The sequence below is a fragment of the Pelmatolapia mariae genome, linkage group LG23 (genome assembly GCF_036321145.2).
Source record: "Pelmatolapia mariae isolate MD_Pm_ZW linkage group LG23, Pm_UMD_F_2, whole genome shotgun sequence".
NCBI classification, from domain to species: domain Eukaryota; kingdom Metazoa; phylum Chordata; class Actinopteri; order Cichliformes; family Cichlidae; genus Pelmatolapia; species Pelmatolapia mariae.
The window spans coordinates 10774794-10802102 of NC_086246.1; the positions used below are offsets into that span (position 1 = coordinate 10774794).

Consider the following 27309-nt stretch of genomic DNA (forward strand, 5'->3'; position numbering starts at 1 on the left):
CTATGGGTCATCGGATAGGAGAGTGGTTATTAAAATATGTAACCAATAAGCACTGCAAGGCAACCAAGTGTAGCATGATTGTAGAGCTCAGCATTTCAAAAAAAGGGGTAAATATAACCCCTGGAAGGTTCGTGGTATAAATGATCCTTATCATTTGTAATGATCATTGTTGTGTTTTTTCATTTAGGTTTAAGCCATGGATCAGAGACGGCAGTGATTTCTTTTAGTAGTTACACATTTATTTAAAAATACCAAGGGAGTTCAATTTAAACCCACGGTGGTTCTATTGTTCTAGGATCCAAGTGTACAAGTTAGCAACGTCCTGTTTACAAAATTGGTAGAAGGCTTCCAGTTCTTAGGCACAACAATCACGCTTCATTGGCCACAGACTTTCAGGACCTCTGTGCTGCCTGGAGGGGAAAAAAGTTATTTTAATTCTAATTAACTTAAAAACAGAGTCCAAAGTTCTCTCTCCACCCTATCCACTTTTTTCAGCTCACCTGTCTAGCTGACTCCAGCAGAGATGCTGACTCAGCCTGGCCCGTCTGTTGCACCATCCTGTAGAGAGCACCTTCTTTGTTTTGCAGCAGGGTACAGGGGTGGTCGAACTCCTGGATGGTCCCACTCTCCAGCACCTTAAAAATAGACAAATGTCCTCTTCACCAATAATGGTAAACTTACAGTCCTTTAAAAGCTAGCATGTGAAAAATATATAAAGACTGACACGCTACACAGCAGTAATAATGAACTCAAATTGGTTTGAAAATGGTGCTACATCTCAAAAACTACTTTGGAAAATATATCTATAAATTGGGACAATCCTGATCGTAACCTTTACCAATATCAGTTATTTCATGGGCCCAGAACTTTAAATCCATTCACTGTGACTGATTCATCTGTTATCCAGACATGTAACAGTCCTCTGCAGTATTCTTTTTTTAACTGACAACCTGCTAAGGATGAGCCAAACAGGAACCTGGCCAGTGCATGATCGCTTTCACGATCATTAGGCATGGGTACTGATTGACAAAATGCATTTCCCACCCCTATGAAAACTGTCAGACTGAAAATGGACAGCTAAAGTTAAAATTTAAAGATCCTCAAGGTGTTCCTGAGAGATAATATGATTATAAAACATGGTTGATTGAAAGTAAATTAAACTGCACTGAGACAGAAGAGATGACTCACAAGTATGCGGTCACTGTCTATAATGGTGTTGAGGCGATGCGCGATAGTGATCACTGTGCATTCTTCAAACTTGTCTCGTATGGTTTTCTGGATCAGCTCGTCTGTCCTGTACTCACAGCAACAACCAAAACACAGTAGAAACATATGGGAGAGGTGTGCTGAGAAAACTAGTGGATGGGTAATGACATTTCTGTGTATGCTTTATATGTGCTGGCAATGTGTTTGGAGGACCTCGGGTCCACGTTAGCTGTGGCTTCATCGATGATGAGGATGCGGTTCTTCCTCAGGATGGCTCTGGCTAGACACACCAGCTGCCTCTGGCCCACACTGAAGTTGGAGCCCGACTCAGCCAAGTACAGCCTCCAACTTTCCAGGGAGCTCCTCCACCACAGACTTCAGCTGTACCTTTGTTTATACGGAGCAACCATCAAGAGCTTTCTTTGGTTTATTCTTTAAAACAAGGTCCTTGATTAGAGTTTCTAAAAACAATTAAATGACATATACAGTGCATCCAAACAGTGCTTCACTTGCTTTACAGCCTTATTCCAAAATAGATTAATTTCATTTCTCATAAAGTGAAATAAAAACACTGGCGGCCGCAAGTGCTAAACCCCAGAATCCTAGCAGATGCACCTATGGTAAAAATCCTAGGTGTCTTCCTAGGAAACATGACCTCTGACCTTGATCTTGAGGTTGAGGTCACAGAGATTCAAACTCGTGGTTCAAACTATGGTATGAATTTGAAAATCCTACGTCGCCTAGTTCTTGAATTTTTGCATTCGCAAACTTGGGTAAGGTGATGATAACACTCCCTCAGGCTTTTACGGTTGAGGTGTAAAAAGTTGGCTTGAAATTCTCGCAAATTTAGAAAGTAGAAAACAAAAATACAACATGTATTTTTCAATGTACATAAGTATTCACAACCTTTGCTCAATACTTTGTTGAAGCACCTTTGGCAGCAATTACAGCCTCAAGTCTTTTGAAGTATGATGCTACGACCTTGGCGCACGTATTTTTGCGCATTCTTCTATGCAGAAACTCTCAAGTTCCATCATGTTGAATGGGGAATGTTGGTGCACAGCCATTTTCACATTTCTCCTGTAGCTCAGTGGGGTGGCTCTGGTATCGGCCAGATGATGAGCGGTGCCTGGTTTCCTCCAGACACGAATCTTGGCATTCAGGCCAAAGAGTTCAATTTTTGTTTCATCAGACCAGAGAATTTTGTTTATCATGATCTGGAGCTCAATTTTGAGTATCATGGCAAAGCCTGTGAATACTTACGTACCTTATATTTTCGTTTTTTTTATTTTATTTTATTTTTTATTTATTTATCTCCCTTAGAGATGGCGTGAGGAGTTCAGCCATCCAGGAGGGGCTCAGAGTAGAGCCACTGCTCCTCCACATCGAAAGGAGCCAGTTGAGGTGGTTCGGGCATCTGACAAGGATGCCTCCTGAGCACCTCCTGGGTGAGGTGTTCCGGGCATGTCCACCAGGAGGAGGCCCCAGGGCAGACCCAGGACACGCTGGAGAGATTATATCTCTTGGCAGGCCTGGAAACGCCTTGGTCTTCCCCCAGGTAACCTGGAAGAGATGGCTGGGGAGAGGGAGGTCTGGGCTTCTCTGCTTTGGCTGCTGCCCTGTGACCTGGCCCCAGAGAAACGGAAGAGGGAGGGATGGATGGATGGATGGATGGATGGATGGATGGATGGATGGATGGATGGATATTTTTAATAAATTTGCATGAATTTTAAACTTTTTTTCACTTTCTTAATATGGGTGCAAGGGGTGAAAATGAATTTAATGCAATTTAGAATTAATCTGAAACATGACAAAACCTGGAAGAAGTGAAGTGCTGTGAATAATTTGGTGCACTGCAATATTTACAATGCAATATGTATTATTAAAATAAAATCACTCCTATACTGTACCTACACAGTATACTTTCTGTCTAACCAAAGAATTTATAACACAAAATGCCAGTTTGATCTTTAAAGACACAGTTAATTCATCCATATATTTTTCAAAGCATAGTTGAATCCCAGATATTTATTAGTACAAGGGTATATGTATATGATATATGTTATATGTATATCGATTTACAATAATTTAAGTAAATTTCTGCAACAAAGAGACCGGAGGGGAGGGCATGCTGTGAAACAATTGGAAGCTGTAACTAAAGTCCTGGATGTGATTACTAGCCTCTTCCAGAGCTTTCCACAGGTCTTCATCTCTATGCTGGTTAAAAGGGTCCAGGTTTGTCCTCACAGTGCCAGTAAACAGAACTGGGTCCTGGAAAACAAAGAAGAGAGAAGTGAGGCAGAATCACAGATATACTTGATTTGAGCATAAATACAAGGTGTATTAATCATTTTCATACTACACATTTTACATATAAAAATACAAAGAATTTTCATTTTTAATTTAATTTAATTTGCTTTCATTTTGTTTTTCTTGTTTTTAATTCCTCAAAAAATAAGCCTTGAAGCCCCATTTTCTTTTACCACTGCTTGGCTTACAAACGAACAGATCCTTAGAGTCAAGGGTCACAGAGGAGTTTGTTTTATAACTTCAGCACTTTGCTACAAAGCTCTACATGCAGGTCCACACAAGTGTTACATTATAAAATCCTGCCAACAGGTGATGGTAATACGATAAGATACACAGCAGTGCATGGGCAGAAGCAAAGAAGAACGTGGGTACTAAACACAAGTGCAAAATTATGTAGGTCTACGATTTAAGGTCTCTCTCATCAGACAGGTGTTCTGTGCAGCCACGATACATTTTCCTCATAAATTCTGTTAAGTCCAGCTATGAAATGAAATATCGAAAAACAGAATAGGCAGAATAGGTGTCATCTGATGTTGTACCTGAGGAATGATGGACATCTTCTGGCGCAGGTCATGGAGGCCGATCTCAGAGGTCACAACACTGTCGATGTAGATCTTCCCCTGGGGCTCTGCCAGGCGGAACAGAGCCGAGACCAGAGAGCTTTTCCCCGCTCCTGTTCTACCCACAATACCGACCTGACCCAGAGGACACACAGAACATCAACAGCTGATCATCACCCAGACCCACCCACTATCTGTCTGCAAACAAATGTGTCACCTTCTCTTTGGCATGAAACGTGGCACTAATCTCTTTGAGGACCGGCGGTCCATCTGTGTTGTAGAAGAAGTTCACTCGATCAAAGGTTATCATTCCTTGGCTCGGCCAATCAGAGGGAGGATGCTGCTGAGTTTCCCAGGGCCCTTCATTTTTTAGCTCAGTGTACTCCACCACCCTCTCCACTGATGTCATCTGAAAAAATCATGAGCTCCCTTCAGCAGGTCATAACAGCATGTCATGTGAATATCTGATAACAGAAGAAAAAAGCCTTAAATTTAAATGTCACTCTGTTTTTACCATGTTCTCCACCTCGGCACTTTGTCTCACTGTCCACTGAAAGTTTCCCATCAGTGTCACAGCATAGGTAAGAACCAGGCCTACCTCTCCAGCCACCAGCCCTAATATATTTAAGAAGGAAAAAAAAAAGACTACGTGAGTTTGTTCTTCTAAACCTATTTAACAAAATGTTGAATTGGCCAGTGTGCTGCCAGTTTAGCTTTTGTAGCTTTAGCTTGGACACAAGTATTGCAGTCAGTAACACATTGCCATCTTTACATAATTTTTAGTCAAATCGTTTTGTAACTGCAAAAGTACAAGATCACTGTGCAAAGAAAGTGACACAAGTAAGAGACATGAAAGCAAAAGACATATATTCACTGAGATGGTTCTACCCTCATAATATTAGGAGTGATCTTGAATCTTACTTGAGCTTTACAGTGAGACGAGTAAAGAAAAACACTTTTACCCAGTGGATCATTTTTTCTGTTTTATTTAAACCACAAAAGAGAAACTAAAACTGCATGCAGATACCAGATCTCTCACAAATTACATGCATCATTTGCAAGGTCTCCAATCATCAGGAGTCTAAGGAGCTTGGAAAGAAAAGCATCTGGACTTCTTTAAATTTCCTTGAAGATGTTTCACCTCTCATCCAAGAAGCTTCTTTAGTTCTAAGAGTAATTGGTGGAGAGTCCCAGATTTTAAGCCCTATCTGAGTGTTCCCCCAAGAGGGACATGGACCCCCTATTGATCCTCTACCTAATCACACGAGCCAAGGTGTGAAAACGGGTGTGGGTCACAATCAACCAAGGTTTTGGGTGAACCCACTGTGAAGCCTAGCCCGACCCTAATCAGGAGCTTTAATTAACTAATTCATTTAAAAAAAGCAAAGCCAGTAACGTAACACCGTAAATAAGACAGGACTGAGACCTTGGTAAAAATCATGCGATGTCACACGATCGCTCTGAATCAAGATAGGAACAGAATTAATCAGTATTTGAGATTATTGAAGGAGAGTTAAATGAATGGACTGTTCTTAATTCTTTACCATCTCTGAGTAATATCAAGCCAAATGCTGTGAGGGTAATAAATATGGAGCAAATGCTGTCGAGGCGTAGTGCAAACCAGCAGGAGGTCATCAGGAACAAAAACCAGGCCTCTGAAACAAAAGAGCAGAAAAAAACCTTGAGACTGAGTTACTGAGATTTGAACTTGAGTCAACAATACTCCATCAGCATTTTAAGCTCAGGGGTACAAAACTGCAAAAGCAGACTTATTTTTTGGATCTGGATTATTACACAGCAAGTAATAGACCCGGGTCGTCGTTCAGTCTCTTATTTGTCTTCTTTTTGCTTCGTTGAGCAGATACGTCATACATTGAAACCCTGACTGCAGTGGCCTGGGTTCAAGTCTTCACCATTTTGCTGCATGTCTTTCAAAAATGCACCATAGTAAAGTTGTCTCACAGAATTTTTGGACTTAACACTGAAAACTAATCAGTCACTTTACAAATTCCAGTCAGCCTGGAAAGTGTAAATGTTTATTCTTAAAGAGTAAACCTGAGTGCAGGTCCTGATGGGCATCAAAGTCTTTCTTTAACTTCTCTTCTGATCTGGAAGCTCTGATTGTAGAAAGACCATTAAGGGAAGAGGACAGGTGTGAGAGAACTGGACTCCGAGCTGTAGGAAGGGCAAAATGAAAAGACAAGAACTACTTTTGCCGGCCCTTTCAGATTATTTTTTCCCCCAAAACAAATTATATAAATAATAAATCAACATACTTGTTGACTCAAGGCGTTTGATATCACGTGAGGTACGAAGGTACAAGTTCCTCAAATACAGAAAGATTAACAGGAGAGGCACAACAGGGATGAGGATGAGAGGAATAACTGAGGCTGCCACCGCGATAACGCCAACATTCTGTAAAAATAACTTAAAAAAAAACATCATATAATGAAAAATAATGAAAATACTGAAAGATCTTGTTAAGTCAAAATAAAGAAAACATGGACAAAAGTAATGAGTGCTACACCTTCTAATCATTTAAGTAATAGTGGCAACAGTCAGTTCATGAAATTTCTTCCCTCCTAGATATTCCACATTCAGCTTTAAGTGGAACCATTTAGCAACCACAGCAACTCAAGCATGAAGTGGCAGAGTTACAGAGTGGGGTCACTCTGCTGAGGCACATAGCGCGTTTAAAAAACTACCAGTGCTCAAAAAGCATACAAAAACTCTATGCTGGAAGTCCCAAAAACGTGATTATGTTCATCTGGACGTAGCGTTTTCAGTGGGAGAAACCTCCGGCAGAACCAGGCTCAGGGAGGGGCGGGGCCATCTGCCGTGACCGGTTGGGGTGAGAGAAGACAGGATAAAGACATGCTGTGGAAGCGAGCCAGAGATACCTCCCCAACCTTATAAACAGCACATTTGCACAATGACTGAAACCAGCCCACTGAATGAACAATGGGCTGTGGGGTCAGTTCCTTGATTGTTAATATGCAAATTGCCATGACCATTGATCAACAATTACTGATCAAAGCCCACTGATCACTGATCAAGGGCATGGGTAAAATTCACAGAGAGTTGGGGAATGGCTGCAATCACAGCATTGTAAGATGGTGAAAGATGTACCCTTAGGCCCCCTCCTCGATTCAGAGATGGTCTTTCCCTTTTCACGTAAATGGCCTCCTTGACTCCGCGCTCAAACCAGCATTCCTCCCTGTCCAGGATGTGTACATCCTCATAAGCTTGGGGAAACCTGCAGTCAGTCGAGGCTGAAGAAGTCACTTGGATGAGTGATGAAACGTTTCTCCCACAAAATGCTATGTCCAGATGAACAGAATCAATTTTTTGGGATTTCCTTACCTGGATGATTGAGCATGTATACTGGAAGGTTCATAGCATGGGTTTCTGTGGACAAGCAGCTCCTGTAAATGTAACATGGTGTAGGTGGCACAGTATTTTTGTCTATATATGTATATAATTTTTGGTAGTCTTTACTTGATAGAAGTCCACAAAGGTGATAGGTAGCATGGAGTCCATTTGGCTGACGTCTTTGGAAAACCTGTTGAGTATTCTTCCTACAATGCAGACACAGTTTTAATTAACAGGACTATGTTGTCAAAGGGCAGAATGTCAACTTGAAAATATTCTGTGTTCTAAGTGGATGTGAGGCCTGCAGTTCAGACTTTAGGAGTTTCTGGCTAATGTGTGTGATTGCTTATTGAAAATGGTTTAAAAATTAAATTAAACCAAATCTGTGAGCAGAATGTGAGAAAATGACAGCTTTAAAGTTATGTCCTAGATGTTTATGCATTCTATTACAGAGATCTCAACTAAAGTAAGCAGGCTAACATGTTAATACCAGCCTTAAAAGCTTTCAGTGTCTCCTCCGGTGTTATTGGATAGTTAGCAAGATTTAATTCTGCTGTTTGTCTTTTAAACATTGGGGATTGATACCTACGAATTTTCTAGTGAAACACTGCCCCAATTGGTGACAGTTTTGATTTATTTTTGAATTAGATTCTTACATTTTACACCTTTAAACAATGGACCATGGTTCAGGGGGTTGGGAAGCTCATCTTGTAACCGGAAGGTTGCCGGTTCGATCCGAAGCTCTGTTTGTCTTGGTCGTTGTGTCCTTGGGTAAGACACTTCACCTAACGCCTACTGGTGATGGCCAGAGGGGCCGATGGCGCGATATGGCAGCCTCGCTTCTGTCAGTCTGCCCCAGGGCAGCTGTGGCTACAACTGTAGCTTGCCTCCACCAGTGTGTGAATGTGAGAGTGAATGAATAGTGGAATTGTAAAGCGCTTTGAGTGTCTAGAAAAGCGCTATATAAATGCAGTCCATTATTAACAAACACTGGGCAGATAAATATGTGACTGTTTCCTCTTAAAAATAAAAATAAATCCTGTGTAGACCTCACCTATGGGGTTGACATCAAAGAAGCTAACAGGAGTGTGGAGCACAGCACTAAACATGCTGCTGTGCAGAGTCTGAGCTGATCTCACCAGCCCATGAAATATCACTAAACTCCTGGCAAAACCAAAGACCACAGCTGCTGCTGTCAAACCTAAAAGTAAACACAGCAGGACTATATTAAAAAAATAGTTTGGTATTTGATTTACAGCAGGATATTCTACCAAGTAATATAACATAATGGACACTAAACACACATGGTAGCCAACAATAGTATGTGAAGATTTCAGTAAGAACTACAGGATTGAAAGGCTTACCTGAATAAATGCTGAGGTAAAAAGAGAGATTAAACTCTTGGTATGAACTAGTAACATTCATTCCACTTTTAAGGCTAACAGCAGTGACTCTGCTGTTTGTGCCGTTTGTAAAATCATCTCTTGCCCTGTCAGGTGAGAAGACAATTAAACAAAGTGTGAAACATAAGAACATCACTTAAACAGTCTAATAAAATGTTCTGTAATTAAATGAATAGAAAAGTAAGCTACTGGCTCTACAGAACTGGACTAAAGTCCTGATCTACCACTAATTTCTTTATACTTTGCTAGGAAAATGGGACACATGTGTAGTGAGTTATTGAAAACATACATAGAAATACAGAACAGAAGGCAAAAATTGAGGTTTTTTTGCCTTCCCACTGTCCCCAAAGCGCTTGCTGTTTTATCAAATCTCTTTGTAGGGCCTTTACATTACAATATATCTAAAAACATTTTAGCTCCTTGGAAGCAAATTATAAAGAAATGAGGTGTATCTCAAGACTTGCACAGTATTACACAGTACTAAAAGTGTGTTGAGTTCTCACCAGTATACCAACCACCAGTCCTGAAGGATATATGCCACCTATTGAAAAAAAACAAACAATAAAAAAAAGGTTCAACTTGGTTTTGTTTCTTATGTTCACAATAAATAAAAACATAAAAAATCTCCATTCACTTGCTAATGGTACCATTCGAGGTCTGTGACTTACCTCAGCTAGAATACTGAGAAATACTATAACCATTAAAACCAGAAGGCTACAGCCTGCCGTGAAGTATGTAAAGTAAATGTGACTGCTGACATTTCCTTCAGCTCGTGTCTCCTCTGCAATAGTTTGAATAGCTTCAACCTGCAAAACAAGAAATGATCCAGGCACATCTTTATACTTAAACATAGTTTTACTGTTTGTAATCTCAGAACAACGCTGACACTTCATGATAGTGCATCTAAAATAATATTAATGAGAAATATATATATCATGAAAACCTGACCTCAACTCAACAGAACACCTTTAGGATGAATTAGAGCAAGGACCATGAGCTAGTCCTTCTTGTCCAACGTCAGTGTCTGACCTGATAAATGTGTTTCTGGATGAATGGTCAAATCAGCGAATACTTTTGGCAGTATAGTTTTTTCTTATATATTTATTACATGTAACGTGAAATTTGACTGAAAGGAACCGTAGAGTAGGAAAAGGTGAGAATTCTTTCAAAGCTGTTGAAAGGATTGTCAAGAATAGCTGATTTAAGAAATTGGGAGACCTCACATGGAGTGGAAATGGACACATACAGATGAGCTGAAAGCTGCCATCAAAGCAATCTTAGCTTCAGTAACAACTTTACAGTGCCTGCATGCTGATTACCTACACACCACATTACATTGATGCAGTAATTCAGTGTTAAGTGTATAAGTCAGTGTATATGTACCATCCATTATCATATCATGTACCATGAATGAAGACCACACAGCACCATATCAGCTCAATAGAGCACTTCACTCTCAGACTGCAGGCTTACTTGTTGTTGCTACAATATTTGGAAGGCAGAGCCTTCAGCTTTCAGGCCCCTCTCTGTAGAACCAGCTTCTAGTATGGATTCAGGAGACAGACACCATCACTACTTTTAAGATTAGGCTTAAAACTTTCCTTTTTCTTATAAAGCATTAGTAAGGGCTGGATCAGGTGACCCTCAAGCTTCCTTTAGTTACACTGAAATAAGGTCTAGGGTGCTGGGGCTTCCCATGATGCGCTAAGTGTTTCTTCTTCACTCATCTTTTTTTTTTACTTTTTTTACTTGGGGATTTGAGATAGTTGATTTTGGGTAACATTTTATGTGTTGTTTTAATTTTCATACATTTTCATGATTTTAATAACACATTAACTAATTACTTAGAGCAGGGGTTCCCAATCCCAGTCCTCGAGAGCTACCGTCCTGCAGTTTTTAGATGCATCCTTGTTCCGATCAAATGAATCAAATGAATGGCTTGTTATCAGGCTTTTACCAAACTTGATGGCATGCTGAAGAGGTAATCAAACCATTTGATTCAGCTGTGTTGGAGTAGGGATGCATCTAAAAGCTGCAGGACAGTAACTCTCTAGGACTGGGATTGGGCACCCCTGACTTAGAATAAGTGAACTTCTCCAATAGCTACCTGAAGTTAGCATATCTTTTCTAGCCAAATGGCTATCAGGTAATATCTACAAATGTCACATATTAGAAGAAGTAATAAATGGACTTGTTTATATACCATGGTACCGTATAGAAAGTTTAAAGAAAAACAGAAAGGACAATGCATGGGGAATCTATGAAAATTAATTACATTTTTTTTAAAAACAGAGGGTAAAACAACACTATTTTGTAAAAATAGCAATGTTCAATCTCTTTAGTAAATATACATACAGGAAGATGGTCAGTGTAGGTGCTTTCTGGTGGAAGGGGGCAGTTGAGGAAACAGTGTGAACTGTGAGAATCATTTGTCCACCGACTTTGTAAAGACAGTTTTTCTGGGTCAGCAAATTGAGACAATTGCTCCTGCTCCTCATCACGTCTCAGCAGGGACACCATATCGAGGCCAGAGGACTGCAGCTCACTGTAGGTTCCCTGGACCATGATTTGACCCTAAAGATGCAACAAAGGAAATCAGTTACTGGACATCAAATCTAAGCTGTGTTCAAGTCCCAGCAGAAAACTGGGACATCTGGGCTTCCACTGTCCACTGTTCCATTGCCAAGGTTTGTCTGACCTGATGTCAGCTGAGAGCAGAAATGTCCAGGATTAGCAATTAAGCTAACAATAATGTTAGCCTGCTGTTTTCAGAGAATAGTAAGATTAACATCAAAGTTTTATTTCACATTAAATGGATTAGTTAACATATACCCACTTGAGAGGATGGTCCACAGTCCTGTACAACCATGGTGTTGTGAATGAAAGTGAAAGTGATGTTATGTGTATGCACAGAAAGATTTTTGAAAGAGAAGATGATCAGATTTCTTAAATTGAATTTAAAAAGTTGTGCATAAATGATCACAATGCATTTAGGTGTGGATGCACAGATTTGTAAAATAGTATTACCTGTGGTCAAAATGCTTCGTATTTGTTTCGATTTTAGAAATGGTTGAAATGTAACCATTTATACATACATACATATTTAGGATTATGACTAACACTGATACAAGCGACAGCATTAAAACCACAGACAGATAAGATGAGTAGCAGTTATATCCTTACAGTGTAAGACAGCTCTTCTGAGAAACCTTGGATCCTGGCATTCGTGGTCCTATATACACATATCACCATCTAAACAACAGGTTCTCAACAAGTGTAAATCAATCTAATGGACTAGAGCTGCCCAGTTTACAGCTAAACCAGCCCCAAACATTTCTTTTAAAAGCCAAAGCCCCAGCAGGCAACCCACAGGACGGATAATGTCCAGGTGCATGGAACCACAAAACTGTCACAATCCTGGGTCTTCTGGCCCAATGTTTTGAGTATATATATATGTTTATGTTTAAGTTTATTAGGTTCTCTAAGTTCAATTCTATTGTGCATAGGTTGCCGTTACAGTTCACTGTTTATTAGGTTCCCCTTGTGTCTTCACCCCTGTTTTTAAGTCTCCCTCACCCTTCATGTGTTTCATATCTGCGGTTCTTATGCTGTCAAGCTTGTGTTGTCATGTCTGTAGCTGTGTCCCAAAACGTCGGCTGCATCCTCCGGAGGCCGCATTTGAAGGCCGATTACGTCACAGCCAGGCGACGAAGGCTGTCCCAATTCGTAGACTCCTTCAAATGCGGCCAACAAATGCGTCCTTCATTTACCCGAATTTGAAGGATGGGTCCGGTGTGTCCTTGGCGGCCCACCATATCCCAGAATTCATAGCGCGGCCCAGCCAAATTTCAGCTGCCAACAATGGCGGCCGCTACTAAGTTTTAAAATTAGTCTTATTAATCTTTCTGGGTCGCAAAATAAACTTTTAACATATTTTCAGGCGAGAAAGTTGCTGTGTAAATTACAAATATCTGCTTGGTTTATCAAGACATCGTATATTTGCAAAACTGTGCCGACGTTTTCGGAGACGTCTGTTACCCACCCGCTCGATAGCAAGCCGGGGGGTTCAATGGTCACTCCAGCCGGCGCGAGCAGCGGACTCCCGGCTTCATCGTTTTTAGACCCTCGCTCTTTTGCTACTCAGGTTAAACATGATATATAAGTCAATCGGATAACATAAAAATGTAATTGTTTGCCTTTTTCGGTGTTTTATTTGTTCCGGAGTAAATCGGTTTGGCTGAGATCAAAGTTATTAGATTATTAGATTAAATAAAACTTTATTAATCCATCGGGTGGGTTCCTCCGGGATTTTCACACAGCTGAATAAACGTTAAACAGAAAACTGATTAAACAGAAGTGTGAGCCGGTTGAGAATTTATGCCTGTTATATTTTAGATAGCAAGGAGCAGACGGCCGAGTTTATTAAACTCCACCACAGCGGTGACGCAAATCTGAAGGCTAGACCGTCCCATTTCACAACCTCGCTCTTCCGGCCTTCTTGGTCTGTGGAGGACCCGGCTCACGTATACCGCGAAGCCCAGGTCCTCCGAAGGATGCAGCCGACGTTTTGGGACACAGCTTGTGTCTCGTTATGTTTCCCATTTTATTTTGAAGAGGTCTGAGCTGTGTCCCAAAACGTCGGCTGCATCCTCCGGAGGCCGCATTTGAAGGCCGATTACGTCACAGCGACGCGAAGAAGGCTGTCCCAATTCGTTGACTCCTTCAAATGCGGCCAACAAATGCGTCCTTCATTTACCCGAATTTGAAGGATGGGTCGGGTGTGTCCTTCGTGGCCCACCATATCCCAGAATTCATAGCGCGGCCCAGCCAAACTGCAGTTTTCAGCAATGGCGGCAGTTACGGAGGCGGTAGAAAGGGCGGTCGAGGACAACTACATTTTTAAATGTAAGTTGTATTTGAAGTAGCGATACAAATGTTAAGATGTTTATGTTAAAGTAAAATTAATAAGGCAGTTCAATGGAAGTAATTTTTTACAGTCGTTAAACTTACGATATGTACATCGGTCACATAGATGTATAGTCCCGCTCATTTTTAACATTAAAAGGTTAGTTAATATTACTCCGTCTGTGTCACAAAATAAAGTTTTAACATATTTTCAGGCGAGAATGTAGCTGTGTAAACTTCAAATATCTACTCAGTTTATGAAGACATCACATATTTGCAAAAATGCTCCGACGTTTTCGGAGACGTCTGTTAAACAGGTTAAACATGATATATAAGTCACTTAAATAACTTATAAATCTTAATGTTTGGCTTTTTTCAGTGTTTTATTTGTTCCTCGGTAAATCGGTTTGGCTGAGATTAAAGTTATAGTAGTATTCACACAGCTGAATAAACGTCAAACAGAAAACCCATTAAACAGAAGTGTGAGATGGTTGATTGTATTCCAATGTCCTGTCATGTCTTAGGGAGCAAAGAGCAGACCACCGAGTTCATTAAACTCCGGAGCGACAATGAGCACCGGTTTACCGGTGCCAAAAACTCAGCCACTGTGGGTTGGAGGTACAGCAACAATATGCCGTTTTTAATCTGTTAGGCATAAGGGAGAGTGCTTATTCTTTCTTTTAGTCCGAAGTTTGTACATTTTGCTATGGATGCTGTTCAGGAATTAAGAAGATTGATATGCTCTATTATTTTCTGTCTGTTAGGGCCATTCTTGAGAAGATGGGCCTGCAGGGTAAAGTCACCCCTTTGCAGGCAAAAAAAAAAATGGGACAATCTAAAAAAGAAATACAAAGTATGTACAGCTGTATTCAAATATGGGTTTTTAGCAAGTTATAAACTTATTCATGTAAACCTGTACTGTTGCTTTTTTTGTCAACTGCCACTTTTTATTTCCTCTGCCTTTAGGATTTCAAGTATCCAGGGTCAGGCGAGGGAGTGAGCAGGAAGCCCACTGCTGCTACATGGCCCTGGTTTGCCCTCATGGATGAGGTGTTAGGACAGAGGCCTTCTACCAGGCCTCCAGTGCTAATTGCCTCCATCCATGAGGACACTCCAGGGCCCAGTTCAGCAATGGGCAACCAAGTGTTGGATGAGAAAGAGCAGGAAGATGAGGGCCAGGTAGAGCAAAGAGGGGCAAAAAGAAAGGACGACAGGGATGAGTTGTTGGATTTAATCAGAGAGGACATGAGATTGCAGAGGGAAATGGAGGAAAGAAGAGCACAGGAGGCAAGAGATAGAATGGACAGACTGTTTGGTTTGCTTGAGAAACTTGTTGAAAAAAAAAAAGGATTAAATTTCTGTAAATAAAAATGTAAATGCTTCACCTTTATTTGCATTGTTTTTCTTTTTTTTAAGAAACTATGTACAACATAAATTTTATCAGCACAATTAATTAAAATGTCTGAAAAAAAGTAACAATAGAAAAAGCAACAAAAAACATGAATTCTTAAGAATTATTATTACAGTCAGGATTAACCTGAGTCCCAGTAAGCACAGGTACTTTTAACCAGGCCTGATCTTTGGCTGAGCAGGAAGTCTCGGGCAGTGCTTCTGAATGTGCTGGACCAGGACCAGAGAGATGGAGGAGGTGCCACAAGCAAGACCTTGGTTTGTATTTCCAGCTAGTAAGTGGAGCATCATACAGGGTGATCTCCATAAGGTCTAGGGATGCTCGTTTCCACTGTCCACCGCATCATCTGTCACTTGGGTTTGCAGGTCTGATGTAACTAACGGCTGCCATGTCACTAAGATGTATTCAGAAAGATGCAAACAATCCTGTTAATAAAGATCTAACAAGTAATATTTAAAAAATGCACTACTAACAGAATACTTGCTTGTTTAAAAATATTCATGGTCCTGGGGTAGCTCCTCCAGGGCAGACACATCAGCAGATAGCTGGTCCCGCCAGAGAGCACCACTGACTGCCTCCAAATCCATCTCCCCCTCATCTTGCACATCATCCTTGGGTGCATCCTCCGGGTCCATAGCGTCACCAGCACCGAGGCAGATGTTGTGTAGGACAGCACATGCTGTTATGACCTGAAACAGATGTTTTGTTTTTTAAATAAGGTGTTTATAAATGTACATACACTAAAGTTTCCATTATGTTATTATAATTATTCAAAAAAGAATGGCACTATATTGTAATGACTTACATGTGGTACAAAGGTGTGGTGCACCTCCAGCGCTTGAAGGAAGATGGCCCGGAACCTTGTCTTCATCATTCCAAAAGCCCTGGAATGATAAGAGTTGAAGCGCTGGGCTCCCACACCTTGAACTGGCCTCTTGTACGGAGTGATGAGGGGAAGTGGATGCTGGAGACACGGGTACCCTCCATCTGCTAGGATGAAATGCCCTGGAGGAGGGTAAATGGCCTGCCGGTACAGTGGGCTGTTGCGTAGCACCCTGGAGTCATGCACTGACCCAGGCCAGCCCACATATGTGTCAATGAAGCGGCCCTGATGGTCACAAACTGCCTGCAGGAGTATGGATGGGAACAATTTCCTGTTTCTGTAGCACTGACCATCAGGGCCGCTGGGAGGCTTGATGCGGACATGGCAGCCATCAACTGCACCATCAGCCTTTAAAAAGGCTCTGTGTCTTGCCAGCCCTGCAAACCCATGAGACAGGACATCTAGGTCTTCAGGAGTACGAGGGAGATGGATGACCTGATGGCGAATAGCCACCACGTCCTCTGTGACCCTGTGGACGATGCGGTGAACAGTGGAGCGAGGAATAGCAAACACTCTGGAAACAACTCTGTAGGATGCTCCACTTGCCAGCCAGAAAAGAAACACAAGGACCTCAATTGTGGCACCCCAACCATGTGGCCGATCCTGGTTAAGGAGATTCAGCAGCACTTTCAGAGACTCCCTGTTCTGACGAAAATCCTGTCCAGGACTGGGACACTCAGGTTAATCCTGCAGTACTGTGGTCTCGTCTGGTGAAGGAAAATGTTTTATTCTTGTCATTATTGTGAATGTTGCTCTTGTTCTTTAAAAAAAAAAAAAAAAAACGTGTCAAAACTTTATTTTGATTATCATACTTAAATAAAATGCACTAGTTAACTGATAAAAGATAAAAGAGCAAATAAAATCACGTCTACATCGGAGTTTTATTTAGCTAGTAAACAGATTTCAAATACACACATAAACGATGGGGGAAAAAACTGAAGACATGTATTTTCACTGTACCCGAACTCGGTTATCTCTTAGTCGGAGATAAATCAGTCGTCTGTGATGGCTGATTTCTTGTAACTCTTCAATTAACAAAAATAAGAGAAAAATACAGAGAGTTTCAACAGTATCCATTATTTCACCGAGGGGGAGAAAGCGGTAAGGGCGGGGACACAGCTCTGGTGTCCCAAGTTCATTGTGTTTAGTTTTACTCTTCCCCTGTGACACTGTTATGTTCATTTGTGTCAGCTGTGTAATGCGAGCTCAGTCCTCCAGATCCAGATTCATTGTTTGTGTTCATTTAAAGTGATTACAATATTGGAACTATGATACATATATAGCTGACTTGTGTAGCATTTGAGTAAAAGAACATTTAAAAGGTCAAATGGGATGTGTGGCAGAAAATATATTTCTACGGGGGGGGGGGGGGGAGATAGTCTGTGGCTGTAATAGAGCAGAAAAGGATCTGTGTGCATCAGAAAGAGGTAATGCGTTACTGTAATCCGATTACTTTTTTCAAGTAACAAGTAAGGGATTATTATTGCAAAAAAGGTAATTAGATTACTGTTACTTTCCTGTAAGCACGCTGCTTTACTGCGTTACTAAAACCGTGATTTTTTTTTTTTTTGCAAGACTGTCTCATGACAATGATGTAAGCGAGTGCAACGTTCGTGGCAACAGCTGTGTGCAGATCAAAAATAATAATATAACAAGTGCGGCAGAGAGTATGACCGTGCAGCCTTTAAAGCGTGGAAGTACTGACCTTACTTTGAGTTTGATTCCGTAAAAAGTGACAAAAACATTAGCGTCCGCTGTTCACTGCGTGGAAAGAAAACTTCTTTTTACAGCGAAAAAACCCCCTAAACTTCCAAGCAAGCACCGACAGTACGCTGCCACGGGAATGTGAAACTCCCAGATCCTTCCACTGACCGCTACGACACACCTGCACCAGGGCAAACCTCCGCCTGCCCCACTCCTGCTATACAGGTGAAAATAGAACAACTGGACCGCTGAGTCTATGATTTTATTTATTTTCTGCTGTGTTTTACGTGCATCTATTTGAAAAATATTTTATTTTATGTGCTGGAATATACAGAAAATAGGTTTAAATGTTAAACAAATTTCTTCCAGTCAGAGAATGTTGCATATAATTAAAACTTTAAAACTAATAAAACAAGTTTTAAAAAGAGACATTTTCATTTGATTACATTTTATATGATGGATTATGCAGAAAAAGTAGAATTTGGCTGAAAGATCTATTGCTTTATTACCTATTTAGGGTGCAAAATGTTTTAAAAAGTAACTAATTACTTTTGAAAATAAGTAATCAGCAAAGTAACTTAGTAAACTGAGAGGCTTTAAAAGGGCCGCTAACAGTTAAATAATGCTTTTTGGAACTGCCAATCATGCAAAGCAACTCTACTGGGGTCCTGAAATAAAAATCATGGCTCGATGTGAGCATAATAATCCCACTCCTAAGTTTATCAGTGATAGTATTGTTAGGTCTTTACAGTATAAAGTGCCATGAAATGACCGGTGTTGAATTGAAAACTCAAATTCTGCCACCTAAATCTAACCTTACGATTAATAATTCCCTTAGCTTCTATAAAACAGAGATAAGTAGCATGTAGAATATACTATACATAATGTATATGGATACATATGGGTATCTCTTCGGGACACAGAGAATTGTGAGCAGTCATTACTTGTCGAAAAGATGTTTTCCAACTTCTGCATCCACAGCACTTAAAGGGGTCATCCAGAAGGTAGATGTCTGCATCCTCATACACAGCCCTGTAAAAAAAAAGTGCTTTGATTATGGCATGTGAAGTAGAACAACTATAACAACAGTAGTGTGCATACCTGGAGGGTTAAAAAAAATTGCCCGAACATGTAACTTTTTACTGCCTCTACCGAATTCAAATCTGTTGAGGATTATACTAAAAATGGAACCTCTCTCCTGTGCATAACAATGACGTAACTGCTGTGACTGTCCTCGTACCTCGCCAGGTTTACACGAGCTTTCTGTCCCCCACTCAGTGTGGCTCCTCTGTCTCCAATCAGTGTCAGGCCTCCATCTGGGAACATCTCCAGGTCCTGCACAAAATGTACGTGTAACACAAATAAATGTGAATGCCAAAAATAGGGGAACATTTTTGTCATTTAATAAATATTGGCAGTTTGGTTTTGTTCTTCAGAATATTAGCAAAATAGGCTATCCTGTACTATAAGCAAAGATGCAGATTCCAGGACAAGTATTAATGATCGAAACGCAGACTAGGCATTAAAAACATAAGAGGAAAGGAAAAACCTGAGAATAACTAACAAAGAAACTATGAATACAAAACATAAAATCAGAATGAAAACACAACCTAAGTAAAGATAATATTCAACAGAAAATTGCAGAGAGTGTGAGTCCAAAGCTGAAAAACGCTGGGTACAAAACCCAGAATCATGACTAGAAGAAGCCTGATTTGTGGACCTGCATCTGCTTCTCTGTAAAGTTCAGGTCCAAAAGCTTCTCAGTATTAGTTCAGGCTTTAGAAGTTTTTCAGTCATAGTTTTTCAAGTAGTATTTCTACATTGTCATGAACACAACATTCAGCTTTGATTGAACACATTAGCTCACCTTCTTCAGAGCACAGGCTCTAAGGACCCACTCATATTTCTTTGGGTTAAGTTCTCTCCCAAAAAGGATGTTGCTGCGAATGGTTCCAGGGAACACCCACGGTTGCTGGGATGCGTAGGTTAGCTGACCTTTGACCTTCAGTGTGGCTGTGTCATGAGGAAGCTCTCCCAGGATTGCACTCAGCAGGGATGACTGAGGAAAACATGGATGTCATGAAAGTAAGCTGGGTAAATTGCATTTTTTTTGTTTTTGTCAGTGACAAATACATGCAGACCCCTGCAATGGTTTGGCACTTTGTTTCCAAGTTGCTATGGTGCAATGGCCCAGACAAATTCTGGACCTCAACACAATTGAAACACCTTGGCAGAACCATAAAAGAGCTGTGTATAAACATATGCCTCTAAACCTGAATAAACTGAATAATGACTGATGAAGTCATAAAGATCAGATTATGTCTAGCTACTTTTGCTAAAGGTGAATCTACAAGGTACTGAATCATGGGCCACATATTTCATAGGACTCTATGCAGTAACATAAAAAAAAAAAACAAAGCAAAAACCCTCCACACTTTTACAAATCAAATCAAGTACACTGCTAAAAGAAAGAATTAAAGGATATTTTTTTAATAAATGTATAGCATCTAGTCAGTTAAACTTTTGGGATATTGATGTGATCAGTCAAATAGCAGAGGGGGTTGTTAGTTGATACCTGGACCCTACAGAGATTGCACAGGTAGTCCATCTCCCACATGGTAAAACGGTATCATCAGGACTGGGATCTGCTCCGTTTTACAAAGAGAAACTGGATGAGCACTGCCAAAACCCTACAAAATGACAATTATGGCTCCAGAGAGCCCAGTGCCCTCTGGTAAGCCCTGTGCTCACCACCCAGCACCATGGAACCCAACTAACGTTTGCCATAGAATACCAGAATTGGTAGGTGCTCCACTTGCGCGCTGTGCTTTTCAAAGATGAAAGCAGGCTTATCCTGAGCACATGTGACAGAACTGAAAGGGTCTGGAGAAGTCGTGGAAAAACGTATGTTGTGTAACATCATTCAGCATGACTGGGTTGGTGGTGAGTCACTGGCATATTGATAGAGGGATGCACAAACCTCTACAGGCTAGGCAACGGCACCCTGACTTTCATTAGATATTGTGATAAAGTCCTTGAACTTTATCAGACCATATGCTTGTGTGTCCTGGATTCTTCCTGGTGCACAGCAATGTCCAACCTCATGTGGTGAGAGTATGCAGGCAGTTCTTAAAGGATGAAGGAACTGATACCACTGACTGGCCCCCACACTCACCTGACCTAAATCAATAGAACACCTCTGGGACATTATGTTTCAGTTCATCCAATGTTGCCAGGTTGCACCACCTAACATATTACTCAGTGCACATCAGTAATAATGATTTTTTCCCCATTGAGATCTGATATGTTATTAAAGTGGTTATTTTTTGAGCAGTGTATAAGAATCCGGTAATAAACCGTTAGGTTAAAGACTCCTATAATCTTATGGTGGATGCTAAGATAGATTACACAAGTTTACTGACCTTTCCGGCCCCCACTGGTCCGATTACAGTCAGACTTTGCTGTGATGGAAACATTCTGAAGAGATGGTGCATCCAAACTCTAAACAAAGACAAAAATGGCAGCAAGTACTACATCAAACTATAAAGTTTGCAGGAACAGTCATTGTTCTACAACAATATGTTACACCGCTACGAAATATATTACACTATTTACCTTATCCCAGTAGCAGGTCAGTTTCTCGATCTCAATAGAGTTTTCCCCCTTTTCCGCCAAAGGCAACCTAATGTTTTTTCTCTCAATCTCTTCCAGTAGGAGAAAATTCTGGGAAAATGATATACATGGTTTTCCACCAGTTTGGGGAATTGCTTGACTATCTTGGACATGACTACTGGATTGCCAACTTTTCCTACAGTTTATGACAGAAATAATTTACCTTAATCCTGTGAATGCTCACCACAGTCTCTGACAACTTCTCAATGGCCAGAGGAAAGAACAGGGTCAGGGTGACCTTAATTGTACCATACAGGGACATGGTGACAAACACCTGGCTGGCAGTCATGGTGTTCCCCAAAAGAGTGTAGACCGTGAAGGTAACAAAGATTATGAGTTTGCTGCTGGCAAAGAAGGAAGACATGTTGAGTCCTCGTAAGTAGGAGCTCTTTAATATCCGACTGATTTCTTTCCTACAAACATAAGAAAACATATGTAGATGGATTACATAGTTGAAGCAAAGTTTTAAGTTTACATTTGGCAGGATGTTGAGCAACATCTGTTTCACTTTGATATGTCTATGACAGTAATTATATATTTAATTTTTAAGTTATGAAGGAAAAAGGAAAAAAAAGTCAGAGTGTAGCTTTTTGTGAATTCCCATGTTCTCCCTGTGCCTGCATAAGTTCTGTCCAAGTACTCTTGGTTATCCAATACAGCAGGATCCAAACCTCCCACTGAGTTTAGGGGTCACTCTTGATATGAGTTTCAGCAGGAGGATAACAATACCAATTAAGAACACCCCACAAAATAAAATAGTAATATAAACTTTTTCACAAATTGAAGAAAAGACAAGCAAACATAAAATGCAAACATGTTGCAAAAGGAGGATTTATGTAAGAGTTGTAGCATTTGCACCTATGTGAAAAATGTGGAAATCCTAAGTGATTTTCAGAAAAGTTGACCTCTGACCTTGGGGTTAAGGTCAGCGGGATTGGAACTTATCAGAGATTTCTAGTAGGTGCATCGATGGTCTGAATTTGAAAATCCTATGTCGCCTCATTCTGGAGTTTATCACATTCACAAACTTGGTATTGTCGTCCTCCCTGTGTTTTGACGACAATACCCCGTAAGCCTGTCAGAGCTGAGGGCTAAATCAGTTGATGATGGAGAGGGGTACCAAAAAAAGGATAATATATGCAATAGTATTCTGCTGGTTCAGAAAATGATTCCTGTCAAAACAATACCAGTTTGTCCCTGATTGTCATCCTTACTTTCTAACTTCAGTCACCAGGGCCGAGAACCGTTTCTCCCAGGCATACATCTTGATTATCCTTATGCCAGACACCACTTCATTCATGATACGGATTCTGCTGTCAGTAAGGACTGCTGTTTTGCTCCTACCAAAAAACAACAACAAAAAACAAAAAACCCCAAAACATGTCATTGAGTCCGCTAGTTTTCCTAACGATACGTTATAAATAACATATTAGTGCATGAGAAAATAGACACAGTCATTGAGCATTGTTAAACAGGTCCTGTCATGGTCCTGGGTTTGGACTCGGGTTTCAGAGTTTGGAACTTGTTTTAAAATGTTTTTAGATTTATAGGGAACGTTTAGTTCTTAGTTCGAATCTTTTTAGTTGAAGTTTCTATTTCTGTTGGTTGGGTTGTTCTTCATTGTTTGATTTCCTTTGATTCATTCTTGTTGGCTCTTGTTCCCTTGTTTCCCCTCCTGTTGTTTTTAGTTTGCCATATTGAGTGTTTCAGTTATTCATTCCCTGTTTTATTTTGGTTGTCATTTGTTTCTTGGGTCTTGTATTTAGTTTTACTTTCTTTTGTAATCATCTGATTAGTTTCAGCTGTGTCTTGTTTCCCTGGTGTTTCCTGTCTGATTTCTACATTAGCTCTGGTCTCGCAAAATATTTGCAGGGTTTCAGTATCAGCTTTAACATTCCCTGGTTATCTAGGTGGACATAAAAAAACTAAAGTTAAAAATGGGAGTCCTACAGAGGAGTTTATGTGTGGGTTTGTATGCATCAAATGTATCTAATCCCAAAGCAAGCAGGTTTAGGATTTCTATGACTGCAGTAATTCCCTCCATCCATCACTTACTCATCTGACCCAAAGAAAAAATTAACATAGGACAATCCTTAAGGCTACGACGAAGGTCATTACTAATACAGACTGATTATACAGAACCTTAAACACACTTCGATCAGTTAATAGAGCTCATACTCTTTAGAGAGCTCATATAAATCTACGTTCTTCATGAAATGCAACAACTCAACAAAAAGTAGTTTTTGTCACAGTGGTGTGATGATCAGCTGTGCACTTAGCATGCTGAGGTTAAAAACTCAAAATATATCAGTAGGTTGTGATCTGGAAAATGATGTGGAATGATATGATATGGAAATTTCTATTAGTTTTTCCACATGATGGAACACGTCCACAGTATTTCAGAAATAATTATGAGTAGTGGAAACAAATGTATCCCAGGAAAGAAAAACACCAGAAGGGAACTCAGTGTACCGGGGTGGAATAAAGGTTTTGATAAATCAGTAAGAAACAGGAATCTGGCTGTAGAACACCGAGGAGAGAGAAATACAGAATAAAAGGCTAAAAGCCAAAAAAAAAAAGTTACACAGAGAGTATTTTGGGAAATTTGTTGAGATGTCAGTGGGGGAAGTCTTTTGACTCAGTCGTCTTGCCAACCTTTCTATAATTGAAACCAAGTTGGGAAGAACTCTGCAGAAGTTCTGTAAAATAATGCGCCCACAGTAAGAAAACAAGAGAAACAGAAAGTTTTCTGTGTATTAACAAACACTTCCTGCTTTGTAATTACAGGAGAGTCTGGGCAATGAGCTACCAGAACATTTTGTGTAATTTCAAACATTTCTTACAATTTAATTTGTGCGAACATGTCTTTCATTTCCTACAGCAACATTTCTTTAGAAAAGAAAAATCACAGTTGCACTCGTCCAGCCTGCTTAAGATCAAAGTAAGTTGTATGTGGCCCTCAAGGTAAAATGAGTTTGACCTCCTTGGTTTACGAAGTACCAGAGGAGGGCAGCAATGCACCTTTGTATCTAAAATCCAAGAAGAAGTCTGGCAGTAGTGATGGGATTTCCGGCTCTTTTTAGAGAACCAGCTCTTTCGGCTCGGTTCACTAAAAAGAGCCGGCTCTTTCGGCTCCGAACCGACTCTTCAGGTTGTTTTGTTGCTTTAATTAATTTATTATTAACAATAATATAAAATGATGCACAAAAGGAATTACTAATGTAAAAAAAAAGTGGGTTTTATTTAAATATGTTTATATATAAATATATGCGGTGGCCCCTAGAGACAAAGCACGTACAAACTCCAAAACACATTTCTAGCGTTAACTGAACTTCCTAAACAGAGCTACCTAGATCACTTAAATTACACAATTGAAAGCATATGTGTATTGTTTGTGTATTTATACACAAGCACTCATATATATTCAAATAATTTAAAAAAAAATGTTCATTTACCTGTTACTACCACACACCAAATCCGGTCGTTGGTACTTCCTGGCGTGTGTAGCCACTAGGTAACAAAAGCTCAACACTGCGCCTAGCATCCTGGAGCACTTCTGTTGTGTTTTGTACGTGTTTTGGAGTTTTTACGTGTTTTGGAGTTTGTACGTGTTTTGGAGTTTGTACGTGCTTTGTCTCTAGGGGCCACCGTAAATATACTTTTCGAGTTGGTTCTTGACCCTTACAAATTTAGATCATCTGCTGCCTTACCTCATCAAAATGATTAACATCATTTGAAAGTAGGTTCACTATTTGACCGGTGGTTGTTCGTCTGATGGATTCAGTGCTGAGACCAAGAGCCTGATGAGAACATTTTCACTTAACAGCTTGAAAAATTTACAAAATTATTCTGAGAGTTGTGAGCTCAAAAATCTGCATCTCTTGTGCAAATTTTCTGAATCTTCACTGACCTTCCTGTAGATCATGTGACACATAGCCACTCTAATCCTCATGCCTGTTCTTTGGACATGATAGTAGTAGAGATGTTGGAGGATAGTCAGTCCAAACGTGGAGATGGACATCGCAGCAGCGTAAACGTACGCCATGCAAAGACTCCTCTGATCATCTGGGTGATAATTCTCAAAGAAAAGGATTATTTTCTCCAGAAGAAGTGGCTGGATCACTTTGATTGCCTCCTTTGCGACAAAGACAATAAATACATAATGGAATATGCAAACAAGCTTCACTCTATCCATTACTAGTACTGGATGTGGTAAATTGGTTCAAATATCTGCTAGTAATACAATAATATAGTAAAATTACAGTATTCCTTTTTATTTTAGCTCATCTGAAATAATATGGCCAGAAAACCGCACAAAATCTCAAATACGACATGTGCATGAATGATTGCTTTAACACTGGTGCCAATTGTAAATATTCACAACATACCAGAAAAAATTCAAATAGGCCGGCTAATGCATAGGACTTTCCATAGCACTTTATAAGAACCCTGGAGAGCTGTGGCCTCCGGAGCTCCTTTGAAGCCTTTTTTACTTCCTCGTTCCAACATCTGCAAATCAAATGAGTTTATTAGTTGAGCCCAAGATTTATAACCGCATTTCCAAAAAAGTTGCAATGCTGTGTAAAATATAAATAAAATCAGGATTTAATCATTCTTAAATCTCATCCATATTTTATTCACAATAGAAGGTAGATAACCTGTTACATGTTAAAACAGGGGTGCGTTACTATTTTATGAAAATTACTTGCATTGAAATTTAATGGCAGCAACACATCTCACAAAGTTGGGACTTTGAGGCTAATTAGGTTAATTGGCAGCAGGTCAGTAACACATTAACAGACTCTCAAAAGCACTTGATATTACAAGCAGTGGCAGGGTGACAGAATGGCAAATCACACTATAAAAAAAATAAAACATTAACTTGATACTTGTTTCTTAACCAGCACCACTTCTGGTTTTGTCACATTAGCCTTTTGCTGAAGTACCTCTGCAGCTCCTCTCCCAGGGTTTCAGACCGATCCTCCGGAAGGACACTGTACATGTCACTTCTCTCAAGCCTGTGTTTTTGGCCATGCTGTAACAGAAAAAATAAACCATTGCAGTCTGGCAGAGAGAACTACAAATCACTGTGGTTTATAAAAGACATATCTGAGCTGACTGTGAATGTCTGAACTACTTGTGATTATTGAGTTATTTGGAGAAACAGTGTTTCTAGTGATGGACTTGGAGGATCTCTTAAAGCTAATGCTGTTCACACATCAAATATCGGCCACACTCCCGGAAGAACATTTAAAATTACAAAGTAAATTCACAGGTATCCAGCTTCTTGAAATGAATAATAAGCAAGTGATGATGATCAGTGTATGAATAACTAATAAGCACAGGAAAGCAACTGGTGGTGGAAAAAAAAAAATGGCTCTTTGAGGCTGGCTGTGGGAATGAATCAATCTGCATACGCTGACTTCACACTGCAGTCCAGAGAAACTAATGACTACACCCACTTCTATATAGTCTATATATAAACCTTAAAAAAAGCAGTGTGTACGACTTACTGACAGCTAGTGGTGAAGTTGCAGAGAGCAAACAGCTGCCCTGGCCTCGCCTTCATTTTCCAAGCAAATAGGAAAACTTGCTGTGACTGCTAAACATGTTAAATGCCAGGAGTGTAATTTCCAGGGGGGTTATGACCCCCCCATTAATCAGACCCAACCAATATAACACCCCCAATAAAATTATGAATTATCTTGCATAAATAGGCTGTTGATTTTCTTTACTCATTTTAGTTATTACCAGCAAAATAGTTGCATGTTTAATCATCTGGGAATTTACCCAGATTTATTTATTTATTTAGACAGAGATCTTGACTCCCCCAATGTTCAGCACAAAGTTACGCCGATGCTAAATGCCGTCTCTGAAACGAGA

At 40.1% G+C, this 27309-nt stretch overlaps 1 pseudogene; it reads right to left on the bottom strand.

The window, feature by feature from the left end:
• Nucleotides 1-360: 360 nt before the first annotated feature.
• Nucleotides 361-26464, bottom strand: LOC134621132 (ATP-binding cassette sub-family C member 4-like; annotated as a pseudogene).
• Nucleotides 26465-27309: the final 845 nt, after the last annotated feature.